We start from the raw sequence: 13,376 nt of genomic DNA, 5'->3' as shown, positions 1-13,376 counted from the left end.
TGGCAGTTGGTTGGGCCACTAGGCTCAGAAGACAAAGATATAAATGGGCCTGAGTGATAGCACAGTAGTAGGGAGTTTGCCTCACACGTGGCTGAACCAGGACAGACTTCAGTTTGATCTCTGGGCTTCCCATATGGTCTTCCAAGCGAGGGGCAATTTCTGAGGGCATAGCCAGAAATAATCCTTGAGCATCATCAGGTGTGTCCCTCCCCCCACAAAAGCGCAGGGCTTTATCTGGAGTTCCAAATGTATAGTTCTCAGGACAGAAAGGCCATTCCATAGAGCCAGTCCCTAGCAGCTTTTAGAAAATCTGAGGAATTTCAGAAGGAATCCAAACAGTAACTAAAATTAGTTTTATTTACTAAATTCATCAGATCTACTTGCTATTTTTCATGTAAGATTTTGGCAAAAATCAAATTTTACATGTTCTTGCCTGTAACTGTGTGTTTTTCAAAATTAGCATTTGATTTTTAATTGATAAGTTATAATCGATTATATCTTGGCCAAGCAAAGTCATTAAAAATCAATACATATAACAATTTAGTTGGTTGTAAATTTAAAGATAAGTTTGATGAAATTTTGTTTAGTTGAGGAGTTCCTAAGACTTAGATAAGTTTCTTGTGTTTTTCAAAACTATTTAAAATATATGATTAAAACTGCTTAAATTTTAAATAATTTAATTTAAATATATATTGTAGTTTATTGAGAAACAATATATAGTGAAAGTAACAAACACCTAATAGAAAAGTAAACAGACTCAGAGAAATTTTGTTTCCTTAGTTCACAGAGTTATCAGTTATAGAGCATAGAGCTAATTTTGCAGGTCACTATGGCAAGAATCAGAGGTACAGGATTTTCTCATAAAGCAACTTTGAGTATGTTTGCATGGCGCTGGAGGATTCATAACCAAAGTTATGTTTCAAAAAATAATAGTCCATGCAACTTAAATAAAGCATGTATGGTTAGAGAAGTAGGAGACTTAGACAAGATAATAACATTTTATTGCTAGGTAAGAAGATTAGCTAATTAAGAAGGCCCTTCATCAAGGGACTGTTAAGTGTCCGTTTCATAGAAAAAAAAACATTATTATCCACAATAATGCCTTACATCACAATCTATTCTCCATACATTTTGATTCAAATATATGTGTAGTGAAGAAAGGTTAAAAAAATGTTTTAGAAAGGAAGGCATTACATACAGAACTCCATATAATAAATTTATATTCCTTCATATCACCACATTCAAATCTTTAATATTAATGAAATATGCTAAATAAGAATTTGATATGTACCTTATCCTTACATTAATAGTTAGGTGTTATTAACCCAAAGATTGATCAGTGGGCTATGATTTTAAAATGTTTTAATAAATTAAAGAAAGAAATGGAAGTAAAGGAAATAGTGGAAATCTGTTTGTCATAATAATGTACTTCCTGCTATGTTATTATCTAAATGGGAGAAGAGGGGGGGAACATTGGTGGTGGGATTGTTGCACTGGTGAAAAAGGGGTATTTTGTTTATGATGGAAACTCAACTACCAATATGCTCATAATCTTGGTATTTAAATAAAGATATATTTTTTAAAAAATGTAGTTTACTGCTCTGTTTTTCTTTGAATATTTTTAGGAAACAATCTTCCTCCCTCTTGTTATGGCCAATTCATCCCCCCCATTTTTATGGTTTTTGGTCACACCCAGTTGTGCTCAGGGTTTACTCCTGGCTCTGTTCTCAGAAATAGCTCCTGGCAGGCTCTGGGACCATACAGGATGCCGGGAATCAAACCAGGTTCCATCCAGGGTTGCCACATGCAAGGCAAATGCCCTACCACAGTGCTATCATTCTAGACTTAGATCTTTCTCCCTTTTAATTCTCAAAATAAAGAAAGTATAATTAGAGTTGAGAAACTGAGGAATTTTTTGAAACTAAACTACAAAGGACTGTCAACTTGGTGAATTATGCTCTGTTTCAATAAAGTTATTTTCTGAGGAGTTTTAATATGTAGACATTTACTAAAACTTCCAAAGAAAAAACATGTTACCTTTCTCAGCTTTAAATTTATTTTAATACGCAGTGTATAGATTTTTTTTTATTAAAGCCTATGTTTAATTTTGGAGACTGGCAAAAGTTCTGAGAAAAAGAGGGGTGAGTGCCCCCTCCCTAAAGGAAAAAGTTATGCTGAGCGGCACAAACACCTCTTAGGCTGAGGGAAAACAGATGTCGACCAAGAAATCCAGCTTGGCCTGGATAAGGATAGAAGAAGCCCTGAGAAACAGAGAGGTAAGTGCCAACTCACCCAAAGGACAAAGTTAAGCTGAGAGGCACATGCAAGCCCTCCTTGGTTGAGTTACACGGGTGCCATCTATCCAGAGACACAGACACAAAAGCCCAGGAGTGCATCCACTCCACCTCACTTTTTGACTGATCTTATCCCGTAATAAATGTACACCAGCACAACATGTAGGAAATAAAAAATCACACTGCAAAGGACACCAGGGGGAAACATTGCAGAATATCACCATGCTTAGAAAATGAAGATGAAGGTTGTGAAGACCCAATAAATACTGGTCACCTACAAAGCCTTTCTGAGAAAGACATTTAAAAAGAAATTTGGAGAAAATTTAAGGAACTCAAAGAATACATGGAACAAATTGAACAATCCACAAAAAGAATCAAGTGAATATAAAAATAGACATAAGAAAACCCCAAAACAAAATATCTGGGCTAAAAAAACAGTAGCTTAAATGAAAACCTTACTGGAAAGCTTCACCAACAAAGTAACAGCTGCTGAACAGAATTAATGAGCTGGAAGAAGAGAAGCATAACAGCTTCATACAACAGAAGCGGCTGGAAAGAGCCTTATATCAAATGATCAGATATGAAAAAAAATTATCAAAGAATATGAACAAATAAAAATTTAAGTCTGCGATAAAATCAATAGAAACACTATAAGAATCTTTGGAGTCTCAGAGGCCCAGAAAGAAAATATCCATAAAAAATGAACGATAAAGGACATCATTGCAGAAAATCTCCCAGAGCAAAAGAATTCAGGCAACCAAATACTACAAAGAGTACTGGTTAAAAGAGATCCAAAGAAAAACACTCCAAGTCACATCCTAGGCAGAATAACAAATCCCATAAATAATAATTTAATACTGAAGGAAGCAAGATCTAAAAGGGAAATTATTTACGAAGGGGCATCCTTAAAATTGACATTGGATTTGTCACAAGCAACTCTCAAGGCCCTATGTTTGTGGTAGGAAATAGTGACAAAACTCAACAAAATTAATGCTTCACCAAGAGTACTTTACCTAGCCAGACTTACATTTAGATCTGAAGGAAAATTACACAGCTTCACATATAATTTGAGGAACTTTACAACCTAAAAACAAACCTTAAAAACACTGAAAGGTCTAATTTAAGGCAAATCATACCCATAAACACATAAAATTATTACAAATAGGATTCATCAAAGAGATACAATGTTGGTTTAACATACAAAAGTCAATCAATGTAATACACCATATCAACAAAAGAAAAAACAAAAATCATATGTTCATATCAATAAATGCAGAGAAAGCATTTGATAAAATCCAATACTCATTCATAATAAAAATACTCAACAAGATATGAATGGAAGAAACTTTTCTCAATATAGTCAAGACCATTTACAACAACACCATGGCAAATATTATACTCAATGGAGAAAAACTGAAAGCCTTTACTCTAAAATATGGCAGACTAGGCTTCTCCCTCCAACTGCTCCTATTCAATGTATTACCTGATATACAAAAGAAAAAGATATAAAAGAAAAAACATCAAGGGATTTTATATAGAAAAGAAAGAACTCAAGCTCTTATTTTTTGTTTGTTTGTTTTTTGTTTTTTGGGGGCCACATCCGGTGACACTCAGGGGTTCCTCCGGCTATGAGCTCAGAAATCCATCCTGGCTTTAAGGACCAAATGAGAAGCCAGGGGATGGAACTACAATCTATCCTAGGTCAGCCACAAGCAAAGCAAATGCTCTGGCCTGTAGCTCTCATTGTTTGCAAATGACATGTTATTATATTAAGAAGACCCTAATGGCTTACCAAAAAGCTTCTGAAAACAATAGATTTATAAAGTAAAGTGGCAGGCTACAAAACTAAAATGCAAAAGTCAATGACTTTCTTATACACAAAATATAGTAAAGAAGAAATAGATATTAAAAATAGATTTCCATTCACAGCATCACATAAACTCAAATACCTTGGAGTGAACTTAACTAAAGAGGTGAAGGACCTATACAAAAAAATTATAAAACATTGCTTCAAGAAATAAAAGAAGAAACAAGGAAATAGAGAAATATATCCTACTCATGAGTTGGGAGGATCAATATTATTAAAATGGCAGTATTACCTAAAGCATTATACAGGTTTAATTTAATCCCTCTAAGAATGCCCAGGAAATATCAGAAGTGGAACAAACACACGTAAAATTAATTTCTTTGGAAGAACAAACACCCACAAATTCTAAAGCAACTTTTAGGAAGAAGATGATGGGTGTTATCACTTTTCCAACTTTAAATTGCATGATAAAGCAATAGTTATCAGACTAGCAATACTATTGGAATAAAGACATCTTCAGATCAATGTAATAGAGTTGATTATTAAGAAAATGTTCCCCAGACAAAAATCAATTTATCTTCGATAAAGGGGCAAAGAACACAAAATGAAGCGAGGAAAGCCTCTTCAGCAATTGGTGTTGGGACAATTGGTTACTGACATTCAAAAGAGCGAACTCCAACCTCTAACACCATGCATAAAGGTCAAATGAAAATGAGTTAACGACCTTTATATCAGACATGAAATGATATGGTGAATAAAAGAAAACATAGACAAAACACTCTATGACATTAAGACTAAGAACATCTTCAAGATGTTCTGTCCAGACAAAGGGAAGTAGAGATAAATAAAGGGAACTTTATTAAACTGAGAAGCTTCTGTACATAAAACATTGATGTACAGAAATATTGATGAGGTTACAAAGGCCTCCCATGGAATGGGAAAAAATATTCACTCAAAATCCCTCAGATAAGGGACTAATATCTAAGATATACAAGCTATTAACAGCTCTTAACAACAACAACAACAACATCTAATTCTATCAGAAAATGGGTAGAAGAAATAAACACATTTCCTCAAAGAAGAAATGTAGAAGACCCAAAAGCACATGAAAAAGTGCTCCACGTGGAGAAGCAAATCAAAATGACAATGAGTTATCATTTCATACCAAAATGACTGGCACACATTACAAAAAACAAGAACAACCAGTGCTGGGTAGAAAGGAACTCTCATTCACTAATGGTTGGAATGCTATGTAGTCTATTCTTTTTTGAAAACAATATGTATATTCTTAAAAAAATTTTTGAAATTGAGCTTCCATGTGATCCAGCAATACCACTCCTGTGATATACCCTAACATTAAAAAAATACAAAAATGACCCCTACACCCCTATGTTTATCACAGTATGATTTATAATAGCCAGAATCTGAAAACAACACAGGTGCCCAACTACAGATGAGTGGCTAAAGAAACTGGTTACATTTACACAATGAAATATAATGTAGCTGTTATGAAAAATAAAGTCATAAAATTACTATACATGGATGGACATGGAGACAGATATACTGGGTGAAATGAGCCAGAGGGAGAGGTATAGACAAAGAATAATGTCACTCATATGCAGGACATGAGAAAAATAATAAAAATACAATAGAGCTGTATGCTGAGAGGACCAGTTCATGATACGAAGCTTGCAACAAAGAATGATGTGTGCAGCTAGAGCACCAATCACAATGAAAACTACCATGATAATGACAATGATGGTAAAAGTGAAATGTCAGTCAGGGGTTTGGGGTGATGGAGGTAATTGTGTAGAATTGGTATTGGGAAGTTCTTACTGAAGGGTTTTGTACATTCTATGACTCAAACCCAACTATAAAATTTTTTTGTAAACATGTTGATTACATTTAAAAATATTTTTAAATGAAATGAGAAGAAAAAAAACTATGTCTACATATATCATTTTTTGACAGGTAAAACCCTGTCATTATTTTTGTACAAAGTGTAGAATTTCGGGACCAGAGAGATAGCATGGAGGTAAGGCATTTGCCTTGCATGCAGAAGGACGGTTGTTTGAATTCTGGCATCCCATATGGTACCCGGAGCCTGCCAGGATTGATTTCTGAGCATAGAGCCAGGAGTGACCCCTGAGCACTGCTGGGTGTGACCCCAAAACCAAAAAAAAAGTGTAGAATTTCAATATATTTAATACATGCATTTTTATTAAATAAAAACTATTGAGAAAATGGCTTCTCTTTAACTAAAAAGGAATGATAAAAGCAAGGGAAGAGAAACCTTGATGGACACCAGGTAGGGGGTTAATTATTCTCACCCAAGGCAACACAGAAAATGGTTTCTGGGATTCTCTTTCCTTTACATCTTAAAACTTTAATATGAAAAAATATTCTTCCTGTAGATTTTCATTTGTTCATTCAGTAAAGCCTGAGGGTTGAAGGAGGAAAGGGTTGAGTTTATAATGAAGGAAGGGCTGAATTTTTGGCATATCTACAATTTAATATTATAAAATAGGAGTATAAACATTAGGGAAATGATATAGAGGACAAAAGCTTTTAATTCTTTTCTTCTAGTTTATGTGGCTAGCTGGTTTAATAATTATGTAGCATAGCAGTGGTCCTCAAACTATGGCCCGCGGGCCATAGTTTTGTTTCTTCATTGCAAAATAAGATATATGCAGTGTGCATAAGAATTCATTCATAAGTTTTGTTTTTACTATAGTCAGACCCTCCAATGGTCTGAGGGACAGTAAACTGGCCCCCTGTTTAAAAAGTTTGAGGACCCCTGGGTGGAAAAAAAAACCTTTATACAGAGAGAGTCTTGAAGATCCAAGACTCAGACAGTTGAGCTTCATGCCATTGTAAATCTGGGTGAATTGAATACAATTCTGGAACTTCAAAAACAGGGGGAAAAAACCTCACAAAGATATGAGAACACATTTTTGACAAATACATATTGGACATATCACAAAGACAATTCTTTTCGATAAAAATACATCTTTGGGGGCCCGGAGAGATAGCACAGCGGCGTTTGCCTTGCAAGCAGCCGATCCAGGACCAAAGGTGGTTAGTTCGAATCCCGGTGTCCCATATGGTCCCCCGTGCCTGCCAGGAGCTATTTCTGAGCAGACAGTCAGGAGTAACCCCTGAGCACTGCCGGGTGTGGCCCAAAAACAAAAACAAAAAAAAAATACATCTTTGGTATTACTTAATTTGGACCCAGCTATCGAAATTCTTACAAGAACTTATTTGTTAGAACTTAGTTCTTAGGATCTCCAGAGACAGAAAATAGGTGAAAGTAAAAAATGTATTAAAGCTCAGCACTAAGAACCCGCAAGCCAAAAAGACTCTGAGAGCCTTGAACAAGAAGAGATAGTTAATTTAAACACAATTTATGCTTTTTCAAGTACTCACCCAAAGAAGATTAAAATTCCAGTAATCACATAATCATACAGAAGCAAATTCAGACATGAGGATATTCTTTGGCAAGATCTATATTTTTTACTTTCTTCTTCCTTTGTAGGTTAATCCATCCTATCTTATTGATCAGGGAACCCTATGGTCCTGACTCTGAACATCTGATCTATTAGGTCCTCCTTTAGTTATTTTGCAATTATGGCTTGTGCTTGTCCTGGTTCTATAATGAAGAAAGTAAAAATGAAATACAATAAAATAAAAACAGTAGTAACTAAAAACTATTTTTCTTGTATTGGCTTCAACCAAAAATAACACATATTTTGCTGTTCTTCAAATAATAGAGATAGGAATTGTAAAAAAAAAATTTTCATTCCTATCCAGGAAGGATACTAAGTTTTCAAGTGAAGTAGACATATAATAGGTGTTAAGACTTTTTAAAGAGAGACACCCAAAAAAATTTATATCATTGTCTCAGAGGAATTGGTAGCTTTCCTTTTTGCTTATTGTTTACATTTAATATAAAGTAACTCCAAATTTAAATTACTGAATAATAGCTTCTCTCCTTTGGTTGCATATTGAAACCTGAACCTTTATCTTTCTAACATTACTAGCATATTATTTATCTATAGATAAGATAAATTAATGGGATATTTAAATGGACTCCAAATCCCATATTATGTAACTAATATTGCATGCTAAAATTCTCCAGCAATCTATGGCTATTAAGAAATAAAGTAATAACACTGTCAAAATGATAACCCTCCTCAAAGCACTATTCAGATTGAAAGCAGTTTTTACAAGGATATCCATGTCATTTTAAATAACTAGACCAAATACTGTTGAAATTCATAAGGAAGAATATCACACCCAGACTCTGGCCTCTAAATAGCCAAAGAGATTCTTAAGAAAAACTATCTGGTAGAGAACACTCTACATAACTTTCCCAACTTTAAACTGTATTGCCAAACAATAGTAATTAAAATGATATGGTAGTAGAATAAGAACCGGCCTTGATCAATGGAACAGAACTAAAAAACCATAGATATATTCCCAGGTATACAGCAAGTTAATATTTAATAAATAAGCAAAAAATATAAAGTGAAGCAATGAATCTCTTAAACAAGTGGTGATTAGAAAACTGATTTCCACATGAAAAAGTAATTTAGACCACTTGCTAATGCCAGGCATAAGATTAAAATCAAATATAATTTTTAATCTAATATGGATTAAAGTCCTCTTTATCAGACCTGAAATCATACGTCACTTAAAAAAATGTTAGGCAGAATTTTTCATGACATTGAAGTTAGGTGCATCTTTAAGCAAATGGAAAAAGCAAAGGTAAGCCAATGGGACTACATTAAATTAAATAAGTTTTTTACTTCATAAGAAATGATGACCAGAACAAAAATATTCCACAAACTGGTAAAAATGCTTTTTTAATCACTAATGTGAATGTGGAAATATTCAAGACATAAAAAACACTGGTAGAACTTTGCAGAATAAAAACACTCAACTCCACCCAAAATTGAGAAGAAAAGATAACCATTAATTCCTTAAAGAAGAATAAAGAAATATGCTGGGAGAACAGCATATATCCAAAGGTAAGGGATGTGAAGTGTACAAGTGATCTTTAATAGGAAGCTTAACACTGGTGGAAGAAGAGGTAGCTCTGGAAAAGAAACAATATGACAGTACTGAGTGTAATGACACTGTAAAGGAAAACTGGGTGCAAACAGGATACCAGATAAACTACAGTGTCTAGAGGGACAAAAAAAGTGAAGGACAAAAAGTGTAACCACCATAGCAGCATCTAGCGCCACCTTCCCGGCCCAAGACTGGGGGATTAGAAATAAATTGGGGACATTGGTGTAGGGAAGCTATTGATGTTAAACATCACATGCCTGAAAAATCAACCGTGAAAATTTTTATAGCTTTGCAATTAATGGTGATTCAATAAAAACATTAAAAATAAATTGCTGTACTAATAAATAGGAATGGGATATTACAGAGATTAAATTATAGTTGTTGTATTAAATAATTCTAATATCTAATGAGAATATCAAGTGATAAGGCTAACTGCCATTTTCTTTAGCTACATTTTCTTTCTAAGAATGAGGTCATACTGTGGAAGAATTGAGAAATTACAGTATCTAATTGGATTTACTGCCTCTTAATTAAATGCTTAACGTAAATTTTTAATCAGATATGGAAACTATAATTACTAAATTTGATTTGAAATGCTAATGTTGATTATGAATGGGAGGTTCTTGATAACGTCAGCAACTGCACAGGAATAATGCCATCCACATATTTGCTATCTTTTCCTGAGTTCTAAGTGTTCATTTGAAATGAACTAATTCAGCTAACTTTTAATTATCTTACATTCTAGGTACAACTGGAAGGTCTTGGGAAACTCATATAGGAAGAGTTCAAAATTATATTTAACATATAAATAAATTGACATATTTTATAGGCTAATCATTTTATACTTTGGCATTCAGTTGATTTGGGCTCAACATCTGATTTATAAATATAATTTGAAATATAGATTTTGTTTATGATATATAGTTGCTGTATCTGTTTTTTCTTTGCTCTGACTTTCTTCATCTCTAAAATCAATGTCTATTTTGTTTATATTCTCATTAAATAAATTAATAATTTCTGCATTTTTGTGTTCATGCAGAATTTCTTTATTTAAAATATATCAGTGAGATGCAAAGAACATTTATGAAAATTCATGAAAATTTTATTTTCAGTCTGATGATAAGAAAAGCAGTAAAATATTTATTTCTAGGGACTTATCTATAAGTACCTGTAATACTGCATTATCTAATAAATTGATAATGTATTATTGAACTCAGAGTTGATCCTGCATGGGGCCTAACTAAAAACCTAACCAATAAATTATGTCAGAGTGGTTAAATATATCCATTTGGGTTACTATTGATTCATCATTCAAATATATTTTGGACTTTGAGTCTATTCCAAATATTATTCCAAACAAAGCCTGTGACTCTTTGCAATATTAAGTTGCATTTTTAAAACTCTCAATTGATTGGGCCAGAGTAATAGCACAGAAGTAGGGCATTGCCTTGCATGAAGCCAACACCGGAGGAATTCTAGTTCAATTCCTATTATTGCATGTGGTCCCCCTAGCCTGCCAGGAGCGATTTCTGAGCACAAAGCCCAGAGTAAACCCTGAGTGATGCCAGGTGTGACCCAAAAAACAAACAAACAAAAATAAAAAATGACTTGCAATTGATTATGTGACACAGACGAATAATTAAAAAATCAAAAAGGAAGATTAAATTAATAAATTATTTAACATTTAATAAGAGTACTATTTTTATATAATTATTTATTTTTGATTCTTGTAGTCACATCTGGTAATACTCAGGGTATATTTCTTTCTCTTTTTTTGTTCCCCCATTCACAATATAGACCAGGCAAAGGTCCTGGTTTGAGGTGTATATGGGGAGCATTTACTGTACCTCCTCTTTCTATACAGTCAGTGTAAAGAACACAGCCTGGGCTAAGCGTTAGGAGGCCTTATCTTTTCTTTTCTTTTCTTTCTTTCTTTTTTTTTTAAATATGTAAAAAAAAAACCCTTCACCAGTGCAACATTCCCATAACCAATATCCCAAGTGTCCTTCCTCCCCACCCCACACTGGCCTGTACTCTAGACAGGCTTTCTACTTCCCTCATTCAGTGACATTTTGTTATGACAGTACTCAATGTAATTATTTCTGTGACTGCAGTAAACAATCCCTGTGGTGAGCTCATGTTGGAAGCTGGACCCTCCATTCCTCCTCTATTTTGTCTCTGAGAATCATTACACAAATGTTTTTCATTTTTCTCAAAACCCATAGATGAGTGAGACCATTTAATTTGCATCTCTCTGATGATTAGTGATGTGGAGCATTTTTCATGTGCCTTTTAGCCACCAGGGTATTTTTGGTTATCAGGGTATATTTCTTGATTTTTCTTTTTGAATCACTCCTGGTGCATCTTGGGGACCATATTTTGTGCTAGGGATCAAAAAAAAAAAAGCAGTGAAAATATTCTGTAATTTCAAAAACTCAAGAGTTATCTTCTTCACCTTAAAGTGGTTTAACTTTCATATGATAAAGACCACGACCCTTTAAAATCAAACTTATATTCTCTTTCAAGACTTATTTGAATTTATTCCCTTGCGTTTTCCACATATTCTTTATGCTTACAAAGTGAACTATTCACTGTTTTACATATATATTATGCTCCTTTTACTGCCACAAATTTTTACATGCACATTTTTTTCTCTACCTTGTCTACAATCCTTTTCCTCTTCTTTTTCAGCTTGGAAAATTTATATTTCATAAAGTAATTTCAACATATTCACTGTTATGAAGTCTGTTTAAGTTTCCTTTGCAGATAAAGTGCTTAACTTACCTAAGTCCCTTATATATATCACTGAGTGATTATTTGGTCTTCCATCCTTTTATTATGAAAATTTATTAAGTGACAATTAAAAAAAAACAGAGTGTACCACTATACATTGCATCTAAGGCTACTGCCAACTCTCATATCCTCATGAAATTTAGATAGACATTTATTAAACATCAATATTTACTCATGGCCTATGACTTCCAAATATATATATGCCTACCATACATCAAAAGGACATTATGCACTGAAATAAAACAAGGTTCATACTGAAGACTTTATTATTTTTTTTTTTTTTGGTTTTTGGGCCACACCCGGTAACGCTCAGGGGTTACTCCTGGCTATGTGCTCAGAAGTTGCTCCTGGCTTGGGGGACCATATGGGACACCGGGGGATCGAACCGCGGTCCGTCCAAGGCAAGGCAGTCACCTTACCTTTAGCGCCACCGCCCGGCCCGAAGACTTTATTTTTAATCTAACTTTATTTCTTATAACGTCTCTAAGTTGTTAGAATTCCTTGTTATCTGAAAATACCTCCAGAACTGTGAATTAATTAACCTGACATAATAGAAGACTTTGTATATCTCTCTACATTTAATGTGTTTTCATGCCAATAGAGAAATATAATAGACTTCATTTTCTTGTACTTTTATATATTTTCTACTTAAGGAGTATATTGTCTATGATAATGAACTCTTCTATTTTATTGCATGTACCAACAACTCACTAAACTTACTATACTCTGAGTTTTAAGCACCTTGAATAGTTTTCTGAATAATTAATTATTGAGTTAACTGCTGATACTCAAAAAAATACATAATAAGTTTCCTAGTCTTAAAATATTTTTACCTCAGGATAAATACAAAAGATTGAATAGCAAATATCATATTGCTTTATGATACTTAAAGCTCTTCAGCCATTCCAAAAGCATTGCATCTACAAAATGAATTAGGGCAATTGATTTTTTTAGTTCCTTACCATTTTTAAGTATGCAACATATTGGGTATCTTCAAATAAGGTGCTCCAGGGAACATCTTAGTTAGGATGCTTAGGAAAGCTAGAAATCTCTAAGGCTGCTTTATGAAGTTCCATGTTATGCCAGATGGTTTTCCAGAATTCTTAGATTTTTACAAGATTCCCAGGAGCTTGTGAGGCAGAGCAGAAATTTAAGTAGAATCTGGATCTCTTTTGACATTTGTTGTGTACTTTTGACTTTCAGAAATTTGACTCAGAACTTCAGTTTAGCAAAAAATTACCTAATACCTTTTATATTCTAGACACGTTGTAGAACAGGCAGTATAAAGGTGCATAGAATATGCCCCTGCTTTTAAGTATTTTATCAGTCCATTAGAGAAATAGGCAGATATATTAAAAAGAAGCATGCTAAGAATGAGACTTAGCATACTTAGCAATACGTGATAGATA

At 33.7% G+C, this 13,376-nt stretch overlaps 1 non-coding gene across 1 annotated transcript; it reads right to left on the bottom strand.

The window, feature by feature from the left end:
• Positions 1-10,946: 10,946 nt before the first annotated feature.
• LOC126031241 (small nucleolar RNA SNORA51) lies at positions 10,947-11,079 on the bottom strand. The gene has a single exon (XR_007503261.1). It is a non-coding gene; the product is annotated as a small nucleolar RNA SNORA51 (small nucleolar RNA).
• Between the last annotated feature and the right edge of the window lie 2,297 nt (positions 11,080-13,376).

The sequence above is a fragment of the Suncus etruscus genome, chromosome 1 (genome assembly GCF_024139225.1).
Source record: "Suncus etruscus isolate mSunEtr1 chromosome 1, mSunEtr1.pri.cur, whole genome shotgun sequence".
Lineage (NCBI taxonomy): Eukaryota > Metazoa > Chordata > Mammalia > Eulipotyphla > Soricidae > Suncus > Suncus etruscus.
The sequence above is the reverse complement of the archived record's forward strand: the minus strand, read 5'-3'. Positions and strand labels throughout refer to the sequence as shown.